This window comes from Corvus cornix, chromosome 2, assembly GCF_000738735.6.
Source record: "Corvus cornix cornix isolate S_Up_H32 chromosome 2, ASM73873v5, whole genome shotgun sequence".
NCBI lineage: Eukaryota > Metazoa > Chordata > Aves > Passeriformes > Corvidae > Corvus > Corvus cornix.
Window position 1 is genome coordinate 101315372 of NC_046333.1, and position 22931 is coordinate 101338302.

The following is a 22931-nucleotide window of genomic DNA, read 5'->3' on the forward strand; positions in this document are numbered from 1 at the left end:
AAAATCATAGAAGAAAATCTACTCTGTCCTCCCCACAGGATCCTCAAATGATAGGGAATGTAGAAATGAAGTTGAAAATGTGATCCTTGCATAGTAATTTGTAGTTGGTCTCCTGGTTCTTGAGTCTGGCTCCTCTGGGCCAGCCAGTGAGTGGTAAGTCAAGGCTAGCCAGTGAGTACAGTGTATATACACCTCCAGGGAATGCTCAGTCTGGTGAGTGAAATGACCATAATCCAATAATTCAGGTTAATTTACCTTCCATTGTTAAGCATGTGTGTGTTGTTAGCACTGGAAACTGCTATTTATAATCCTTAAATTGAGTTGTCTTTATTCTTCTGCTGTGTAATTAATCCCATAAGTCTTGTTTGAAGAAAAGAGATGATATTTAAAATGATTACTGAGACTGTGATGCCCGGTGCCCTTGGTGGACCACTCCCCATGCTGGTGTTTGGACCATATCTAAATCTTCTTGGTGGTTGTGGAGCAGGTGGGGTGAGGGGTGACCATTTCTTAAAAACTTTTCTCTGTATTAGAATCTTTTATCATATTATTTTCCTGTTCCTTTTTTTTAACCATGATACCCTGGGATGATGAATTTTGAGAAATATGTAAAACAATCTCATTTGTCTCACACTCCTTTTATCCAGATTTGCATCTTGGCAGTGGTGTTCTAGTGAAAGATGTCCCTGCCCATGGCAGTGGGGCTGGAATGAGGTGGTCTTTAAGGCCACTTCCAATCCATACCATTCCGTGGCTCTGTGATTCTAGATAGAAAATAGGATCAGCTTCACTGGTTTTTTCCTTAATCAGGCATTTTAATAGACTGCATTGCTTGTGTACATTTGGATTTATCACTTGTGAGCCATGGCAGGAGAGAGATCCTCTTTTTTAACCTTTTCTCCCTTGTTGTTGTTGTTGTTGTGATACCCTACCACTTTAGCAACGGGATGTCTTTGGCTGTGATTCCTTTCTCTTCCTGTGTGACAGCCAGTTTGAAATCTACGAGGTGCAAGGGGCAATGTCTCATGAAAGACAGAATTGAAGAAATCGTATGTGCCTGATTTAACTCTTGCAGGGACTGGCAAGAAGGAGCCCTTCTTTACACACCTACAAACAGGTGCCAACCCCATTGCAATTATGGGAATGCTCAGTACACCCTAATGTTACTGGGATAGAAACAGATACAGTAACCACAACAGAAAGGAATTACTTTTTGGCTTTAATTTTGAGGAGTTTACTCCAACTCTTGACCTGGTGATCTGGACATACACACTTTGTAAAGTCAAGCTGTGTGCAGTACATATTGCTGGCACCTTCAAGCATTTCTTGTGCATGTGGTGCAGTGTTACAGGCCTTGGCCTATTTTTCAGAGCCAATTTCTATATACTCAGCTGGCAATGAACAAAAAAATGTGCTTTGGCAGTTTGGATTTTGGCATAGGCATTCTGAAGCTCCAGAATTTCAACTCTTGGAATTGTAACAAAAGGTGTTTAATTAAACTGGCAGCTTAGACCAATAAATGTTTAAACTAATTTTAAAAGGAAAACTGCCGTATAGAAGAGGTATAGACCTTACATGTCTGTTCCTTACTGAAGGAGTGCAGTTGTTTTCACAGCAGTCTTTACTTGGAAGCAGTGGTCTGGAGCTGGAGATCAAAGGGGCAGAAAAACTGAGCGGTGGATAGGTCAGAGACACTGCTTCAGCTACTGCACATCTCACAATGTTATTTCAGAATCAGTTTTAAATAAGAGGACTTTTGTGTTTGGGCAGGAAATAGAAGAGTGCAGAGAAAGTTAGAGGCCAGTTATATTTAAAGGCAAAGTTTGGGTTTATCTTGTGTCTTCCACAGTACTTGAATATTACCTTAGTAAGGGAATGAATTTGGAATAAAAAGTTACACCCGGTTCCTGAATATTATTAAAAATCTGTGGGCAATTATGTTTTAAGTACATCCATTAGCCCCCTTTTTCCCCTAATTAAATGTATTGGCTAGATTTCAAGTTTGACAGTCACAAATAAGATCTTGTGAAGAGCTGCAGAAGGAAACCATTAGGACTTAAGAACAAGACCAATCTGTTGATACATAGCATTTGGTTTTGAATGTTACTGACTGGCGACTTCTCAATTAATGGAATATTTACATGTACTTAAAATTATCATTTAGAGGGCACTCTGGATATGTTCATATTTCCTTTATTGGCTGTAGAGTTTCCTCAGTGAGGTTCAGTTGATCTGGCATTCTCTAACTCTGGCATAAAGCGCTGTGTAGTGTTGCTTTGATTTGCAAGATAACTGTGATATTCCGTTCTGGAGGCATTTGCATTTCAGCTGGGGGAAACTTAGCTCAGGATCTGGAGGCTTTGTAAGATCTTCATAAAAGTTAGAGATACTTGGACAAGCTAGTAAGCACAGCACTGGGATTTGTATTAATAAGATGATTTCACTTACATTAAGAAATTATTGCCTCATTATTGCCTTTAATAATATAATAGTTTAGTTTGCGAGACTTAGTTTTACAAAAAGCTCACAAGAGATGAGTCCAACCCCTTAGACTCTCGGCTATGAAGTCACTGGCTTGAATCCCCACTTCAAGCCCCAAACTATAGCTTGGCTCCAAAGCAACTCCAAAACAAAGATCTTGTTTTGTGATTTAAATCTGTAAATCCCCATGTGAACACTCTGATTTCATATCTGAGAGGCTTGCTTTGGATTGCTCTAAATGGATTGGGAACTTTCCTGCTAAGCTGCACAAGACATTTTCAAATTAGTTAACCGTGCCCATAGGGAAGATTTAGGTGCCATAACTTTTGATTTTAGTTTGTTGTTTTTGGAGGAGGGGAGGTTCAGCTTTTGTGGGTAGATAGATGAGTATGTGCTCATCTTTGAGCAAGACAGTGAAGCCTTTGCAGAGCAAGTAAAGTATTGAGAGTGACAGAATATTCCCTTGTTATTTAAATGGACAGGCACTGAAAACATACCTAGGAATCTGTTTAAGAGGTCAGAGGAGACTGCATAAAATGTACAAATGTGTTATTTTTGTGCACAGTCTCTATTCTAACTGATGTTTAAAGGTGAATGAGAGCAGCAAAAGCTTTTTAGTTTTGGCAGTTTCAAGAGTTTTCTTAAGAATTATTGGCCAATATGGATAGCTTTGCATTCCTTTGTGCTTTCCCTGGCCACCCCCTGCTTCCACCTCTGCAATGGGAAGACTATACCAAAATCAGGATTTCAGTTCATCTGATTTGTCTGTAAAATGTGCAAATCAGCTTCTAATTTTGAGTGTTATATTGACTCAATGATAAGAAGTAATTATTCTAAAGGGCTAGACCACGGTAAGCCAAATAAAAATGTTATTACTGGAAGTAGTTTTGGGAAGACTGTTGCATCAGCAAAGGAAGTGTAACCTGATAATGGCGGTCTATGTTTTAAACCATTAAGTGTAGAACAGTTACAAGGTCAAGGCAAAGTATTGAAATCCACATTTAAGATATATCCAATATTATAAAAGACTGATCACAGCAAAGGACAAGCCAAAGACTGACTGATTTATTATTGTCTTTGGCTTTTTGTTTGTTTGTTGGTTTGGAGTTTTTGTTTGTTAGGGGATTTTTTTTTATTTTGCTTACCAAATCGTAACATTAATGCAATAATAATCTTCTTGAAACAAGTATTTCCTGGTGGAAACCTTACATTAATAAAATGAGCCAGACAGTAAATAGCTGGAAGCATCGCTGAGACTTTAAAATGCTGTTTTATAATTTCTAAAACTCTATCCTCTTCCCTTACTATTTTCTGTCTAGTTTTGTTGTTGTTGTTTTTGGAGGTTTTGGGGGTTTTTGATGCAGGGGGGGAGATGTGCTTTTTTGTCATTGTTTTGGTTTTTTTTGTGGTCGGGAGTGCTGTTGTGTTCTGCTTGACTGCTGAAATAAAGTTTAATTAGATTGTTAGAAAATTTAGAATTACTGTTATTGAACAATGGACAGGTAATTCTCATTCCTGTGTTGCAGTGGTATGAGTCATGGTCACTTGCAACTATCTAAAATAATTCGATTTTTTTTCAGAAATTTCTTAGTACTGTTAATATCTTTATTCATGTTTCCATCAATTTCTTCACTCCTGTGTTTCCTAAACACGTCTGCAGTTATATGACATCTGACCTCAGCAGCAAGTAAGCACTTTGGGAAGATCATGGATGGGAGGTTAATGATAATCTTTCCTTATACACTCATATAAAAGATAGGGGTCAAGGTTCTTCCATTACCTTTTATTGAGGATATTAGAAGGTCTCATGGAATAAAATCTTTTATTGTGCTGCCTGGAAAATACTTGACTTGACTGGTCTTAAGCGAGCTATCTCTGCATTCAGATATGTAACCAAGAGAATGTTTTCCTAAAGAAATATATTCGTGAAGAAAAATCTCCATTTTGTAAAGATGGGATCAGTTTTGGCTAGAAGTTTTCCTGTAGTGGATCAGCCAAATTATAGTTGGCCTCCAGTGATACTCAAAAACAGCAATGATCTGGACCAGAAACCAAGTGGAGTGCAACATGTTTTGGAATTATTTGCCTTCTCTGGGGACTGTGAAAGCAGTCATTAACTTTACCAAATGTGCAACTTTTTCTTACAGTTGAATGCCCCTAATTATTAGTCTAAATCTTGAGCCAAAACATCAGCATCAGTGGGCACCAGGGAAGCCACTTCTTGTTACATACACCCATAAGCTTGACAATTGCAGGAAAATAATGATTGGAAAGAATAGTTCCTAAAGCGGGGGCTATTTTGTCACTACAGCTACTGGTGCTCATCAGCATCATAAGCACTTTGCAAGCCATATGGGGTAATTTATGGTGTTATGTGCTTAAATCAACAAGGTTCATTATGCACAAAAAATGGATTGAGGTTTTGCTGCCTCCTTTGCTTCTCCTGACAGAATGAGTTTCCATACAGGAGATATACTATGTAGGCAGTACAAATACGCTTTATCTGCTATTAAGATGATCTATTGTGTCCTAAACTTGAAGTTTTCTTCTGCAAGCCTTTAGTTTCATTTCAGCACAAAAATATGACTGTTTAGAGAAAACCATTTTTAACCTCAGCTTCTTCATTCGGTGGTTTAACCTTTTCCAAATCTGCAAAACACAAATGACTGATGTGTAGCTGGAGACAATGTTCTGATTATGAAATAAGAACTTGGGTGAGGTTTGGCAGCCAAATCCAGGATGTGCACTCTTTAGTGACCTTTGGGGATTTTTTTTTTCTTGGGCATATGGGAAGAAGTAAGTTACTGGAATGTGACTTAAAAATCAGACATTTTAATACAATATTGAAAAAACATTTTACATGCAATTGTGTAAAAACTTGTCTTAATATTACTGTTGTGAGGATATTCAGATGGCTAGATGTGTACTTCCTCATGCTGTTGTATATCTAGACAAAGAAATTAATAACAGAAATAAGTAAGATAATGCTGGAAACTAGATACCATTATGAAAAATGCAGGAAAATCCAGATAAGCCAGGTGCAGTATTTACCATGGGAAAATACACATTTGTGATTCAATACCTACAATTCACATTTTAACTAAAACCCTCCTGTGTACTCCAGACTGCTTGAAAAGTGCTTCAGTGATTATTTGTAAGGTAAACATTAGACTACTTCAGTAAAATGATTTAAAAGTCTCTCACAGCCTTACAAAATAACAAAGTTTGAAATTTTGCTGACTTCCTCCTCTACCCAGAAAAACACATTGCTTTTTATTAAGACATATCTTCAAGGAAGAGTATTAGATTTGGAACTGCAAAATGGATTTAAGCTGTGTCTTTGTCTGCTTGCTTTTAGGTACTTAACTCTCACTTAAATGATATAACTAGATGTATGAGGAATAATAATAATTGAGATTCAGCAATAAAACTTATTATGGTGCCAGATAAAATCTTTTGCGGATGCTCTGCTGGAGGTAATACTTCATGTAGGAATTAGGAAAATATATGGGGATTTTCCCTATGATATTTTTTTGTGAAGGTTGCATGTACACACATGGATTTTTCGTGCTGAATTCTTGTGACTTCCATGATGGTTTGGAATGGGTACCACCACTTTTTGCTTTCTAAAATAGGTGGTAGTTTTTGGAAAGCATTTTTCCACATGCACACACATCCTACCCATTAAGTGTTGCGAGCAGATACTTTATTTGACCTTCCAAATCTGGGGTAAAGTTGCACTTGGGGAATGGTAGCCTGCGAGGCTGATATTCATGTGGCACTGAATATCACGAGGTTCATGAGCTGGTGCCCAATGTATATTTTGAGATTGTTTCTCATATACTCCTTCTCTGAATGCCTCACCTCTCTTGAATCAACTGTGCTGTCTTAGACTCATTCTCAGCCCTTTGTCCTTGTGAAAAAAGCAAATTTCATGCTTCCTCCCATATTTAAAGAGGAGAAATCTGTATGGCCTTAATTTAAAACTGCAGTGGCAAAACTGCATCTGAGTAAAAATGCATGGAGTGCTTCATTGTAGGCTTGTATTCTACTTTTAGCTTGAAAATTTGAAGAAAAAAAGAAAGGTCTTGAGAAAATCTAAAATAATGCAAGCCCAATCATTTTCTTTATCTGCCACACTCTTAAGTTCTTTTTCTGGCACAACAATATTGTTTGTGTTCTCTACACGTACAACACATACCAGTGGCATACATTTGCAAAAAAAGAATTTAGAGGAAAGATTTGAGAAGCAGTGTCATTTAAAAACAAGCATAAATTTTCAGTACAGTGCTATGCAATAAAATTATATTGTATGTGGGACTTCAGAAACAGCTGAATTTTTAGAATAGCTTGGTCTTACTTTAAAATACAGATCGGGTTCCCTAAAATATTATTAAGCTCATTTTAAAACATCAGTCCATTTTGACTATGGCGATTTTCAGATGACTCACATTTAAAACAGATTTGCTTATACATGGGAGGTAGTCTCTCTTTAGTTAAAGTGTTGCCAGGATTCATTACAAACTCTAAGCCAAATAAAATTGAGTCAAAAAATTGGCCTGGCTTGAAAATTGCCGTGTTTGCTCAAGTTTACAGGAAGTGTGTGAACCAGGAATGTTTTTTTGGATGATACCTATTTTCTCAAAGTTAATACACTCAAAAGACTCTAAGAAAACTCCACCTACAACCTGTCCCCAAAAGTAACTACTTAAATAACCCTAATATTCTTATTTTAAAAATTTACCTTGAAGTTAACACTGTCTGTTATTTCATGTTGGAGAGTACACAGGTAGGCTTAGTAATACTGGTTATGTTCCTGATGTTCAAGTTACGCAACGTTTGAGCTCAGTTATTTACTGTCTGCCACAGAACCATGCCAGTACATTTCTTGACTGGTGCTCAGCGTTATGAATGCCACATTGCTGGGAGAACTCCAGTCAGCAGGCCCCTTGTCAGGTACTGGAGAACATGACCAAGCAGTATGACAGAGTATTAAACCAGATCTACTTCTTTCCCCACTCCCTGAGATACTATTTTGTGATGACACGTGGTTTTAGCATAGTAAGTTATCTGTCTCCCCTCGCACTTCCCATAAAATCACAGCAAGTGAATTCTTTTCTGCTTTGATATCCTAGTGCTGCATTGTAATTCAAGAAGGGCCTAACAAGGTGGGATGGCAACATGGCTATATGTGTTGGCAATAAAGGAATTAATTTTTAATTTTTAAAAATTTTTGTTCATGGAGGGCAAAGTCCATCAAGTGTACATGCATGCAGATGAAGCCATTATTCCTGTTATGGTGCCATTAATAAATTATAACCGTATTGCGACCATCATCTTTGTGTGTATTTTTGTCCATCCATTCTTTGGCAGTTTAGGTTGGAAACTCTTTCAGGCCAGGCTTTTCTTGCCAGGGACCTTGCTACTGAGGTCTGTATCTTTTCTTAAAATGTATATACCTTACCCAAGATACTACTACCAATAAAACAAACAAACACCCCCCTCCTCCGCTGCCGAATATGTTGGACAAGACAGTGAGGAATATGGTTACAAAGCAATAATTCTTTTTCAGAAATGGAGAAAGAATGAGAATACTTAACTCTGTGGAGACGCTGGTTCTCAGGGTATGAGTCACACTTCTACCAGGTTATAGCCAACTCAAACAAATGATGTCCAACAGATGACAAAAATGAAAATGAGTTTCTCATCCAGAGACCAAACCCATGATTATTATTCATAAATTAACCAGGCCTGATCAATTAATCTTCTTCTAAGTGCTTTAAGATAGTTGTGTGTTTTAGTAGTACAGGAAATAACAGTAGTGTCTGAAAAAGAATTTCATTAATTTTAAGCAGAGGAAAATCCTCACAGCAAATCCTGTGCTTTAAGAAATATACAAAAGTGATTATGGAGGATAGACACTAAACTGACTCCAGGTCTGAACCTTCTAGTCTGAACCTGACAGATGATAAGGCATCCTATGACCTGGACAGTTACTTCAGCCCTTTACAAACAATATGTCCGATAATTCCCTGACAGTTTTCTTGACAGTTTTCTGACCTCCCTCCCACCCCATAACTTTTTTTCCACTCTAGGGAAGAGTGGAAAAGTAGAGCAAAATCAAACCAGCACTGCAAGTGATCAGGCTTTTCTGAAGACAATTCAGTGCCATGTTTCTGTATTCATTATGAGAGGAATAACTCCTAGGTTTGAATGCTGGCTGTGCAGTGACACCCATCCTAGGATACAAACCTAAAACCAAAGCCCACCTGGACTTCACAGTGGTATATTCTGCCACATTATTTGGGGTTTTCTTTCAGGTACTCCTAAGGGTAGAACAGCATTTTGGTTTAACCTAAAACTCACACTGCTGCTCGCTCACTGTCATGCACCATCCCCCCTCAAGTAGAGAGGAGAATTGGGATGAAAGGGTAAACCTTGTGGATGGAGATAAGAACAGTTTAATACCTGAAACAAAGTAAAGTTTAATAATAATTATTGTCATGTTGATAATAGCAATAATAATAGGAAAGGAATAAAACCCAAGAGAAACAAGAGATGCACAAAACAATTGCTTGCCACCTGCTGATTGATTCCAAACCTGTCTCCAAGCAGCAATCTGTGTCTTCTGGCCGACTCCCTTGACTTTATAAACTGAGCATGACATTCTGTGGTATGGAATATCCTTTGGGCCAGTTTGGGTAAGCTGTCCTGGCTGTGCTTCCCCTCCCAAACTTCTTGTGCACCTGCTCACTGGCACACTAAATCCAAAACACAGCTACTTAGAAGAAAATTAACTATCCCAGCCAAACCCAGGCGAAACAGCATGGTGTGTTTTGAACTGTACTGTTATTCACAGTGGAGTGCCTTGAAACCTCAGCTGAAACTGATGCTACTTCCTTAGGCAGGAAGCCTACTCACACAAAGGCATATTCAAAGCTCCAAGCTGCTTCCTTTCAAATAGGAGGGACAGAGCGTGGGGTAGGAAGCAGGAGGTTAAACACCGTGTCAGAAGTCAGTGACCTGCTCAGATGTGTGTGATGTACCTAGGTGACTCTCAGCAAGTCTAAGTTAGGGAAATGATTAAAACTGTTTTGGTTCACAAGGGAAGCAAGAAATAAGAAAGAACCTGGTAGTTACTTTAATGTGAGGAGCATTACAGGAAATATGAAAGGGAAGCTTGTAAACACACACAGGCAGCCAAAAATATAGGCACATCTAATGAAAAAGGAAGAGGGTTGCTAAATATCTGGGAACAATACTACTTTAAAAATATGCCCCCAGTTTAGTTTTGTCCTTGCATTCAGCTATTCACAAAGAACAGGTTTTCAGAGTTGCCATGCCTGACCCCTTGGAAACTAGATTAATAGGGAACAACTACCTGCTCTCATCTGCAGCAAACACTTGAGTTATTCATCCTCCTCTCCTGCTGCCCTGTTGAGGGTCTCAATTGTCCCTCTGTGCTCCCCTGTTCCAGGGTGCCCTCCTGTCTGTTGTGGTCATGATGTGGATCAGAGATTGAGGGTCCTGCTTTCTGTACTGCTCTCCTGTTGCTTGTGTTTGCAGGACTTTGTACATTTTATTTAATAGCATAAGTAGTTATTGCCTGACAGGAAAATAAGATAATTATAAATTTTGTATTTTTTTAAATTAGTAGAATTGGTGGTAGAAGATAGGTCATTTGCAGTCGTGGGCACATTAGGTATTTTGTCAAGACTGTACCTGTGCAATTCAAAACCTGACCCTGGTTCCCAAGCTGTTCATGGTGGGAGCAGGAGATTTGCTATTCTTCTAAGCAGTGGAAGTGTGAACCTCCTTTAGGACTTAGCACAGCTGTTAGGACTCTGAAAGGAAGGAGGCTGTTGAAGTTAAAAATCTGCTATTTGCTTTTAGAGGTATTATACTAGTTAGTTTCTCACTTATCTAAATGTCCTGGAGTTTAAAGACAAGCTGACTGAAATGCTTCCCTGCAAAAACCCAAACAAACTCTTAAAAATAAGGGGTTTATTAAGTGGAAATGTTCCCCTTTTAAAAATCTGAAGTCTGAGAAAAGGAGCATACAGAATGGTAATGAGACAGACATAAAATAGGGCATTCCATCTCCATTACAGAATTCATCCATTTTTCCTGAGTCCATCTGGTAGCTAAAGATAAATCAGTTTTGTCAGTGGAAAAGCAACAATATTTTTGAGCCCACGTTGGATGTTTGCAGAAGGCTTCCTTCTGCCAAACGTTGTCTTCATGTTACCAACAGAAAGTTGTACAGAGCCATTTCATTTATGTTCTTGGATTGGAGGTGAGAAATGCAGTCTGACTGGCGTGTAAAATTTCAGCAGAAAATTGGGTATGTTTGCTAGTACTTGTTTATGTAAAACAGAACATTGTTTCTCATCCTCTTTGAACAGCGTAATGCAGTTGATTTCAATGGAGTGATGTTGATTCCCACCAGGTCAAGCGTTCACCCTTCACATTCAGCTTTACACTTCTTTTTTGGAAGAGCTGTGATTGTTAAATCTTAAATTAATATATTGAGGTGCTTCAGTCTAGATTGGCTGGCTGATTTCCTAAGCCAGTGTACTATGTTTTGTTTACAGTATTCAGATTTTACAGAGTGAGTGTGGAGGTTTTCAGTTTCAGAAGGTAATAGATTTCAGTAAGAGAAAGAGCATTTAAGTTCTAGAAAATAAGGTAATGTTATGTCTCATTCTTTTTGTATGGTTAAGCAAGCAACATTGGATGATGACTCAGAGTTTCCCTTAATTGTCTGTCATCTCTTCAAAGTAATTTTGGATGGCAGACAACACCTGTTCTGGTTTTTAGGCCCTTTAAGCATATTTCAAATTCCAGAATGTTTCCCTTCTGCATTCAGTAGCCTGTAATTTTCAGGTAAAAAAAGGTCCTTTTAATTACCATGCCATTTCTTCTGCATGATGCAGATCTGTTTTTACCTTCCTTTCAAAATTTTATTTATTTATTTAAATACTGTGGTTTTATTCAGAACTTGTTTCTAATACTTAATTCACCTTTTGTAAAATTACTTAGAATCACTAGCTACTGTTTGGTTATTTCTTCTTTCTCCTTCATTAATTCTGCTGCTGGAATCTGGGGGGAGGAGGAGGTAAGTACACACACATGCATGGAAGATTTTCCTCCTTGTCTTGCAATCCTTGAACCTGAAATACACTTCTGCAGTGAATGGCTACATTCCTTGAATCTTTTCACAGCCTGTTTCTGTACAGACCCTTTTTAAACTGTGAGCATCACTGACTTTTAACAGCACCATGTCACATTACTTAATACACCCACTTAACATGCCTGTTGGTACACTTGCATCAGACAGAATCTTTCCTAAGTTTCTTCTGCGTTTCCATGGACTTTGAGACTTGGGATCCCTTCTGAATGCATAAAGCCCTACAGTTATGGTAATACATCAGTTACTATATTGTCTGTAATCAGGCAATACACTAAGGATGTTTATGGTATCCATAATGATCCATTTGAGAGGTACTGAGGTTATTAAAGGAAGAATCATGGAGTTTTTTTAAACTTCCAATAAAGCAGAATCTAAATGCTTTAGAGAGTAATAATCTGGGACCTTTTCTGATTTCCAGAGTCTCGTGTATATTTATTGTAGATGCTTGGGAGGACCTAGACATGTATTCCTAAACACATTTTTATTTAGAAAAGGAACAGTGACACATCAGAACCTGGCTTTGTGGCTTGTCAGTCATAAATCACTAAATTTGAGGGTCTTTTTTATCATATAATGGCTTGAGTTGAAATAGACCTTAAAGATCATCTAGTTCCAACCTCCTCAGATGAATGATTATGCTGATCACATGGAGCTGCCTGTGTTCCCTGACTGGCCTTAGTAAGACTTTAGGAAATATTTAGGGGACTGGGAGTGATTGAGAGACAGGTTGTAGATAACAATTGCTGAATATTTCTCAAATACAGAATAATTTTTTCCTTATCTGCTTCCCTTTGTCCTGATGTCAGCTCTAGAAATTTTTAAGCTACTAGAGGACTTACGGATTCAAAGAAGAATTTGTGCATTAGAGCTATAACCATAAATAAGTGTAGCTGTGAAAGGAACCATGTGAAGTGTCAAGACCTTTCTGAAGGAATCTGTGGAGAGAAAATAGAATTTCAAGAGTAATTAGATGCTCTATACTGCCTAAGCTCCATTTTAGATATCCAAATAAAAACACTGCTCCTTAAAATCTATGACCAGCTGACCTCAAATATCTAATTGACAATGTGTGAATTAGAATTATCTCCAGCAATGTTCCCAGTTTGGCTTGGCAAGGCTGAGTTGAGGTATCAGTGTCACAGCTGTTGAAAGACATGGATTCGTATCCCTTAGGCTGTGCTCCCCAAGGACAGAAGCTGGTAGGTTCGAAGACTATGACAGGATGAGGTACTTGGGTTAGTGGTTCCAGCATGGGAAAGTGAGGACAGCTGTGGTCCAGGGCTGTGGTTCATCTGGCCATTGTAGGATGCCTGTTGGATCTGAGCAGGCCCCTAGGTCTGGGCAGGCTCAGCCAGCAGCCTCTGATGGTGGTGCAGTGGACAATGGGATCTGAATCCCCTTAAGCAAGGGGAAAAGGTGACGCTGAGTTGCCGTCGAACATGAGCAAAGAGTTGGATGCTCTGATGTTCCCAGAGAAGATGCCTGAACACTGGCAGTGGGTGGGAAGCTTTGCCTGAGTGCCCTTGCACAGTTTGGTTTGTCATCTGTCTTCTTGTGGGGCACCCTCTATGAGCTTATTTGTCCCCACACTGATGTGCTCCCTTTTTGTGCATGATTTGACACCATTGTCTTACTATTAGCAGCAGGGGGAAAAAAACTAAAAATTGCTTGACAGCACCCTGGCATGTAAATTTGATCACTGAAACACTCATAAATAAATGTTATGGAGGGTTGAAGTGAATAAATGAGGGTGGTACTGTCAGTGCAATTCTCCCAGACATCTGTGCTTTCTTTAAGAAATCTATAGAGGATTGCTGGTCAAGGTACATCACTGCCATAACATCTTTCAGTACATCTGTAATTATTGTCAGTATTTTGTGGAAAAGTCTCTGCAGAGATCTTTGGGTGTCCCAAAAAATGTCATCTTCAGAATACTGCAAACGGGAACGTTTTACTGTGTTACAGTCTGTTATCCTTTGTGTTTTAGTATTTAGGTATAAAATCAGACTAATAAATAAATATTGGCCAAACTGATACTGTTTTGTACTAGATTTCATTTTTCCTAAACAAGAGGTAATGGTAGTGTGAAAGTTAAGCCAGAGTTGTAATACTTATGTAAATATCAAAAACATGAGTTCAAGTTTAAAATTTAAAGGAGGCTCCTTTAGCTTAAAGACAGAGAAAAGTTTGGCCAAATGTTATTCATACCTAACGGAGATTGACTCAGCTGTAATTAAAATAACTAATGTATTTTGATCTAAGCCAAAGTTTGCTGTAATGACTTAAATATGTGGGATCATGTCTTGCTGATATGTTCACAATAATTTCATTACAAGATGGCTAGGATATGCTACCATGAGGTGGCTACATAGAAATGTGTTCACATCTGAGCAGACAAGGCTGTAAATAAAAACGTTCGTTCCTTCTGGGAGTTACTTTAGAATGCTTAAAAAAAAAAAAAAAAAAATTACTCCTTTTCTGAAGATTCATTACACTTGTCTGGAAAGAATACAGTTCTCTGTAACTAAGGAACAGTTGACATACACAAGGAAACATGGTATAATAATAAAGGAGAATACTGCTTCTCCCAGTGTCTGAGGAGAGCAGAAACCCAGAGAGCTGTTCAACTACTGTCATGGCAGGCTGTCTCACTCCCAGTATTTGTGTTGGGCGGCAGCGGAGGGTCAGGGAGTGAAATATCCATATTACACTGCTGGAAACTCAGCTTATGTTGACAGTGGAGCAGAGCCTAGCTTCCAGGGGAGGGCATGCGTGTCCCTCGTGGGATGCCAAGGCAGAGCAGGCTGGTCTGATCCATCCTCGCCTGTGCTGGGCAGCGTGGGCAGCAGGCAGGGGTGGCGTGTCTCCCTACTGGAGGGCCTGGTGCGGTGTTTCTGCAACGGGGCCAAGGTGGGGTGTTTAGGTTTTAATCCCCCAGCTTTTAGGTGTGCTTCAGCACGCACCTGAAGTGATGCTAATGCAACTGTGCCCGCCTGAGCGTGCTCAGACATGCGCTACAGAAAGAGCTGTCCATTACAGAGGGAGATCAAATGTTGCCGTGGTGGTGTTTGAACACAAACATGGTTATTTTACCACGTGTTTGCAAGGCTGCATCACTTACATGTGGCAAAAAGCCCTGAATGTGCTCCAGGGGTTAACCCCAGCAAACGGCCCTGAAACCTCTGTAGCAGGATTTTGTGTCATCTGTTACACAAACCCCATGCTTGTATGAAATCAGCCAGTTTAGTGCTGCTTTAAAGTGTCACTAGCATTTCAGAGGATGCATGCTGATGCTGTGTTTTTGCTGTTTTTTCCTAACATCCTTTCTCTTCCTGCTATTTGGTAACTTTCTATGAAAAATTCCTAGTGAATAGTTTTTAATTCAGAGGAATATGTGCTATAACAAAATCAAACTTTTTTTTGTGAGAAAATGTTGATATTTGCCAATGTGGAAATTGTTCACTTTGCCATGTGGAAAAAAAATATAAAGAAAATACCTAAGCTTTGGTAAGTTCAAACTAAATAGTTTTATTTTTGATTTCTTGAGCTGTACAGTGGCATTTCATCCTTCTTGCCAAGTGTTGTAAAAGTTCCTTTAGCAACTTGAATTTCAGCCTGAATTTTTTGACATTGGCAATCAAAAATAGAATCAGACTTCCACTTTTGAGAGCTTTGTGAACATCGCTTCATATTAAATATTTTTAGTATGTTGTAGATTAAGAAAAGGTCTGAATTTGTCTGACTGGAAAATAGCTTAGGCTACTGACCATACTGAACACAGATGTGTTTTATTACAGGAGTATATATCTGTAAGATTGTAGGGCTGGGGTTTTTTTTGTTTTGTTTTCACTGTACTCCAGTGTTTTAGTTAGAATGCTGGAGTGTAACATCAAAGACACATTTTCCCCTTCATTAATAGTTAAACACTTTTAGAATTCCAATCATCCTACAAAATTCACAGAAGTATGATTTTCTTTTTGATGCCTCACTCTATTAAACACTGACACATCATGCTGGAATCTGAATTACTTCTTTGTAAACACAGTTATACTTCAGTCTTACAGACCAGTAGCAAAGTATTATGTATGAGAAAATGTAAAACAGGAAAATATTTAAAAACAAGACTAAATTTTAAAGTGTTTTCATTGTATGTTAAGTATATGAAACACAGCCAAATGACACATTTGATTCTGGTTGTGATATAGAGATAATGCTCTATGAAGCCAAATCTTTCCTTTTCCAGTGTCCAAAGTATGCCATGCTGGAACTGTAGAAGGAAGAGTGTTTTCTTGTAAGTCTAAATCTAGATGACAAAATGGATTTTGTATAGTTTTCCCTCTCAGCGTACAAAACTATTAACTGTACTATGAGTTGAGAAAAGATTGTCTACTTTACCTGTATTTATGTGACCAATATATGTTTCATATTTCTGTATGTACACAACTTTGTATGTACAGATATACTGCTAAACTGAAGCATGTCCATTCTTGTCTCCATAAAAATTTCAAAAGCAAGCTTTATTTCTTATTTCATAACAGTATTTTTGAGGTTATCCTAAAGTAAAAGCAATCTATATAAGAGTTAACACGTTGTGTGCTGCAATTTCTTTCATATTAAAAAAGTACTCATTTTCTCCTTATCCTAAAAATACTTGTATTGAGAACTTTTAGGAAATGCTTAAATTGAGTCTTTCCAGTTTGTTTATAACAAGAGTAGTGACAATGAGATTGTGCTAATTGCAGGTTAGGCACTACACTACTTCAGTGATGTTGGTTACTTAGAGGGTATTCAGAGGTCACATAGCCAAACAAAGGTTTTCTTCTTGCCTTTCTCACTTGAATCTCCATGTATGACAGATAATAAATAGTTCTTTGGTTGCTTTTCTTTTTGAATTCCAGAGATAGCTCAGATTGGACCCAAGCTCAGGCTATCAGGGACTTTTGAAGACCGAAATCTCTAGTGCCCTTGGAAATATTCAACAAAAGGTATAAAGTGCAGGATCACAGGGTCCTTTTTGCTCACACTCTGTGGCAAAGAACTGAAGCTACTTTTATAAGTTGTCAAGAAAAAAAGAATATCTTCACCCCTTATATCCTGCATAGTCGCCACATTTTATGCCTCTTAACGATCCCTTCGGTCATTTGGGAGGTTTGTTTGTTTGTTTGTTGGTTTGTTTTCATTGTTCTTTCTGCAAAGGCAACATTGGTGACCATTTAGAAATCATGAAACCATTTAAAAACCATGAAAACAGGAAGCTATTCTGCTGCACTTCCTTGCTTTGCAGAATGCTAAAACTACCCTGTGAAACATGGTAGTACATACATTCCAATCAATCATCTTACATACCCTTTCCATATTGTTACTCTCTATGTATGGACTTTCTAGTTCCACACCCAGATTTCCTACCACAGGGAAAAGTATTTAAAAGAGCTCCAGTAGCAACCCTTTCTAAAAAGCAGCTACAAGAGGTGTAAATGGTGCAGTCTTCTATTCCAGCCCCTAGTGCTTCTTGCAAAAGTTGTCTGAGGTTGTTGTCCCTCCTGTTGTCCAGGGGATGATTCCAAATCCTTCTACCAGAAAGGCAGATGTGTGAGAAGTCCCAGCTGAATTGCAGCGATGTCTCATATACCACTGCAGAGGCCTCTTGGATCCTAAAACACTGCTTGGACAACAACTGAGCTACATGTGTGCAGAGCACAGATGCCAAATTCAGCTTCAGTGTTGAAGCAGTTTTACTACACTTGGCTGCTGGGTTCCCATAATTTTTGCTGTACGTGAAAGAATGAAACTACCAATCCTTTTATGTTTACCCCGGTGGACAAAATGCCAGATATATAAGATCTAGTTGGACATGAGCATTACTTAGCCAAGGTCTTGCAGTGAATGCTTGGTAATTGGTTAGTCTTTGAAAAAACCTTGATAAAATCCCAGAGGACTATAGAGAAGAACTCAAGTATTTATCTTAAAAGACTGCACGTATTTTCCTTTGGATGGTTTTTAATGTGTGGATTAAATAAGTTCGTCTATGACAAACTTGATTCATTGTTAGGCAGTCATTCTTACTGTAGATTCCAGGTACTAGAATAGATAAACTGTGTTTTGAGATAATTTATTTATTCAGAAGCAAGCAGATAAAACTTACAGTCTTTGAAAGTACCTGATGTGACAAGAGAATTTTGAAGAGTATTTCCCATAGTGGAGATAGTTGGAATTTCCGGATAAATATCACATATTTAAAATGCATCTGGTAACCTTTATACATTCAGTTGCATCTCTGAAGAAAAAAAAAGATGATCCCTTTAGTCACTGAATGCGCTGGTTTCCTTTTACCCCACTAGTATTCTTGTGGGACAAGTGTATATAAAGGTAAATTTTAAAAGAAAAAGAATCACATATAGAAAAAACGCTGGTCACTGAGCTGACACTGGCCCTTAGGAACACATTCGAGGGCTTGTGATATGTGGGTCTGTGGAAACATTACTTCAGAGCCTCAGCAGACGTTGAGAAAATAGACATGAACATAACGGAATAAAATTGAGAGTGAAATGCATCTTTGTACTGCTGTATAAAGCCATAAGGTGTCTGTATTTTGTAGTGGTCATGGTGCCCTACCCCAAAGGGACTGTAGCAGAACTGGAAAAGAGTTCAGAGATGGTTCAGATAACAAAAGTATGTACAGCAGTGTCTGAGGAGCAGCTAAGTGTGACGAGGCTCTAGCTGAGAAAAGATGCAAGTGGGAGACTGTGTGATTGAGAGATACAAATTGATGAGTGATGGGGAAAGGATGGATAGTGACCAGTTTCTCTTTTTCTCATAATGTGAGAACTGGGAAGCAAAAGGATGTTCTTCATACAGTGAGCTGTTGTCTTGTGGCAATACATGTATCGTGTGTGCTGGAAATCCACGTGGCTGAGAATGGCACTGGGGAGAAAGTTTACTGAACAGATCTGGTTCAAGCAATCTGAAGAACAATTAGTGATTTGGAGGGTGTATTAATCTTCTTGTATGCTTCTCCTGGACAACTGTTTACAGTGCTGCTGATTACTGGTGATAGTGGATTTTTGGTTTGTACAGATGTAAATACAGATGTTCTTAGCTTCTTTTACGTTCATTGTTTTTAGTGTTTTCACAGTGGGCTGTAGGATGATGGATATTTCAGATTATGAGTTAGTTCCACACCTGGTTTGTTTTTTTCCCATTTTGACATGTCACTCTTTTTAGTTTCCTTTTCATGAGTTTTAGTTTTCTCAGAAACTGAATTTTTTTCTATCTGCTTAAAATAATTCTGAAAATTTTAAGGGAAGTGTTCTCTCTTTTATTCTAGGGTTTTTTAAATCCACATAATTAAAAAAGTCAGTAAATTTCTTTGTCCAAGATTTGTGTATTAACATGCAACTCTATCTTTCCTTACCTCCCTTCATAGTATCAACCATTCATTTTGTTCACAGAAGCAATTTAAAATTTCACAGTGTCATTGCCTGGTAAGGAGTCTGTCTTTTATCCTGTAAGTGTCTGGACAGCTGCCACCAAATGCCTGGCCCATGGTACCAGCCATCCTAAGAGGGAAGAGCATCACTGTTCATTCATTACCCAACAATACTTTTATCTGAAAGACAGCTTATAAGCATGGGCTCAACTTACTGTAATGTTGGCCACTTTTTTCCATTATGAGAAACAGAGTAGTAGGGTGAAAATGAACTGTTTGATTCCCTCTGCAGTTATTGTCCTAAAATTACAACCATTATTTTCACATGGAAATGTGGTGGTTCATTTATGGTCCTGAGCTGTAGCCTTATAAGGAAACTTCATAGTTAACGTTTTCGAGTTTAAAGTAGTGGATTATTTCTGCAAAATTCCTTTGTCTGATCTATGTAGAACCCAATAGACAATATTACAGCTATGTTTTTACATACAGAAAGATTAAGATAGAAGAACTGTTGCATATGCACACATGGAATTGATATAATAGTGATAATACAGATCTAGTTGTTGTTCTCTGCCTGGTTTGCAGGATGTTCCAGTGAATGGCTTTTGCATACCACTTGAAAGAAAACACTGCTGGTGTCACTAGGAGTTCAGTGTTCCACTGAGCCTCACTCTTCCTTAGTATAAGCCTTTTGTGAAATATTGAGCAGTGCTGTGAGTTCTTCTCATGAAGAAATCTAGTATTTCTGTAAGCATAGCTGAGTTCCTTGTTGTCCAGATTTCTTGTATATTTATAGACCCACGGTTTAACCCTGGCAGGCAGCTAAGCCCCACACAGCCACCCACTTTCCTACAGTGGCATGGGGGAGAAAGAAGAGTAAAAGTGAAAAAACTTGTGGGTTGAGATAGTTTCAAAGTAAAGAAAAAGCAATGTGCAAAAGCAAAGCAAAACAAGGAACTCATTCAGATGGGCTGGCAGTTTTTCAGTCACCTTCAGGAAAAGAGTGTTGCATCACATGTAACTCTGACTTGGGCAGAAACACCTTAACTCCAAACCCTTCATCCCTCTTACCCCAGCTCTCTATGTTGAGCATGATACCGTCCAGTGTGGAATGCCCCTTTGGTCATCTGGGGTCAGCTGTCATGGCTGTGTCCCCTTCTAACTCCTTGTTGTACGCCCAGACTTCTTGCAACTGGACTGAAAGATAAATCAAAAGTTACCATCAGCCAAAGCTGATATGTCCCAAGATGATGATTCCTCTATTCCCATGACAGATTTCCTGTAAAGCCTTTGACTGAAGGTTCTTCTTCTGAAATACTTGCCAGAAGTTTTGAAAACTAGGTTTCCTGCATCATCTAAAATATCCTTCTAAACATTTTCTCTGGTTTCCATTAAAATTTCCAAGGTCTGACAGGCCTTACCATTTTCTGTGGTAACTACCTGCACACTCCTCAGCATACAGTCCTTACCTGACTCTAATTATCAGCTGTGTTTTAGTTTTTACCAACTTGCCAAGCATGTGTGTCAGATTTGTTGGTCTGTGGTTCTCCTATATCCTGAAACCTATTTGTCTACAGAATTGTACAGAATATACAACACAGACTCTTAGGAGGTTTATATTTTAATTTTCTTAGAAAACCACCCAATTTTGGTGAAAGATTACTACTGTTTGTAGAAAGCTATCTTGTCCTCTTCCATTTGTCCACTGGAACAGGTGTTTTGAAAGCAATATTATTTTTTTCAGAGAGAAGAAATTTTCATGGCCCAAGTGGCATATGGGCATCACAATATGTTCTCAAGCACCAGGAAACTTTTAGAATCAAATTTCTTACACAAGTAAATTGCTTTTCCGTCTTGTCTTTCTGCTTCCCTGAAGCATCTGTGATAAAGGGAGGGAATGAAGCTATGCCCTTGCATAGGGTACTTCAGCTCCATGTTGATAAGAGGGCTTAACATTTTAGAAATGCAAAGTTGAAGCTGAAATGCCAATGCATTTCAACTCAGGGGCTCTTCAATGGGTCATGAGCTACATTACGGTGTGCTAGAGATACTGATGCTAACTCTTCAGAAAGATGGTAAATTCTTTGCAAAACTTCTTTCTGAGCTGAAGCAGTCTGTAGAGCTTCTGGGAAAATTTTGCCAAAGGTAGAAATTCATACCACAGCTTCCACTCCCTTGTGAAAACATCATGGCGTAGAGTTTGGTTTGCCATAGTTGTATCAGTCCTTTTTACATAGATTTCTAGCCTTCCTCTCTCACTCTGCCCTGCATCACATTTGTTTACTGCTCATGAAATGTGGGTAGGTATTCAAGGGAGAAAATTATTCTCCTCCTGGTAAGTACAGATTTTTTGAAAATGTGGTTCACTTCTGTAACACATGACCTGCTGCCATGTCCCATTACTTGGTAGTAGTTTGGACTCTTTGTTGCTGAAGGAACTTACTACTGGATAGTTACCTGCTCTTTATGACAGTGATAGAGAGACAAAGAAACTAAGTTGCAAGCACTGCTTCTAACAGACAATAATGACTGAATTAATTTGAATTCAAAATAAATATTATCTGTTAGTGGCAAACATGGAGAGGCTGGTTCCTCAAGGGAAGGAACTGGAACTCTATATTAAAAGCCTCAAATACTCTTGTGAAAGAACAGCTCTGACTTAAAATTTCTCAGTTCATATGCAGTAGTATCTGAGATCATGTTTATTTCCTGTATTTAGCTTGGTACAGACACCTGTCAAATTATGAAGCAGACATCGAGTAGCTGTTATTTGCTTTGAAAACTTATGAGTGTCATCTGGAAAAAAAAATGAATGGTCAGGTTCTGGGTCTTGTCTGACAAAATATTTTGTTAACAAAATGGGTAAATTGCCTGTGTAAACTTGCAACTCAGAGATTATGAGCAGTTTGAACGATGGTATTGTCTATTGATACAGAGGATACAGCTCAGTTCTAGTAGTATTCTGGGCATGAAAACTTCTAGGAAAAACAGGAAATCCTGCAAGAAGCTAGAGTAAGGAGACATTTATTTTGCTATGCAGCACTTTTATGTTTTCATTTCTAAATAATTTATTTTAAATTACACATAGCATTTTTGACTGTGTTTACCCAAGTCTGGTTGGCACTCCTGCAAGCTAAGTGTCTATCTCTAGAATGACTTTTTTTCCTTCTTAGAGCTCTGTCCTATTTTTAAAAAAAAGAGAAGCAGAAAGAGAAATGTAATGAAACAGGTAAGTGCATGAAAGAGTACAACTGATCCTGCATTTTGTGTGCAGATACATAGCCTGAAAAAATGTATCTTATTTTGCTTATAAAAGTAATGTAAAAATTTCAGGTAATTACATATTTTGTGACTAACTTGCAAATTATTGTGGCTCTATAATCTATGCGATAATACAATTTGAAAAGCAAATGAATACATGATACTAAAAAGAGCTGTTTGAAATTAAGGAATCATGGCTTTTTTATAAATTATTTTGAAAATTTTTCTATTGGTCACCGTTGTAGATTGTGACATTTGGCTACACATGGCAACAAGGGATACGTTCAGCAAAAACATGGACAAAACTGTTAAAACATTGCAAAGCTTTTGCTGGAACTTCTGAATCTAGAACCTGTAATTCTGTGGTCTGGATTTCAGTGTGGCTGCTTGAATATACACATAACATAGCTAAAATAATAGCATGAAGTCTTGAGGTGGTGTTTGTGGATACCCATTTTCAGGTTTGGGCCTGGGTAGGTACAGAATAGACAATGGCATTAGTTAATTGCTTGCTATTTTTGTCTTGCTGCTGGAAGTCCAGTGAGTAAACCAAGTGGGTTTGCATTTTTG

The 22931-nt window shown here is 38.3% G+C and overlaps 1 protein-coding gene across 2 annotated transcripts in view; it reads left to right on the forward strand.

Moving 5' to 3' along the window:
• The window catches only part of PIEZO2 (piezo type mechanosensitive ion channel component 2), a 293385-nt gene that overhangs the window by 73405 nt on the left and 197049 nt on the right, over window positions 1-22931 (forward strand). The window lies entirely within an intron of this gene.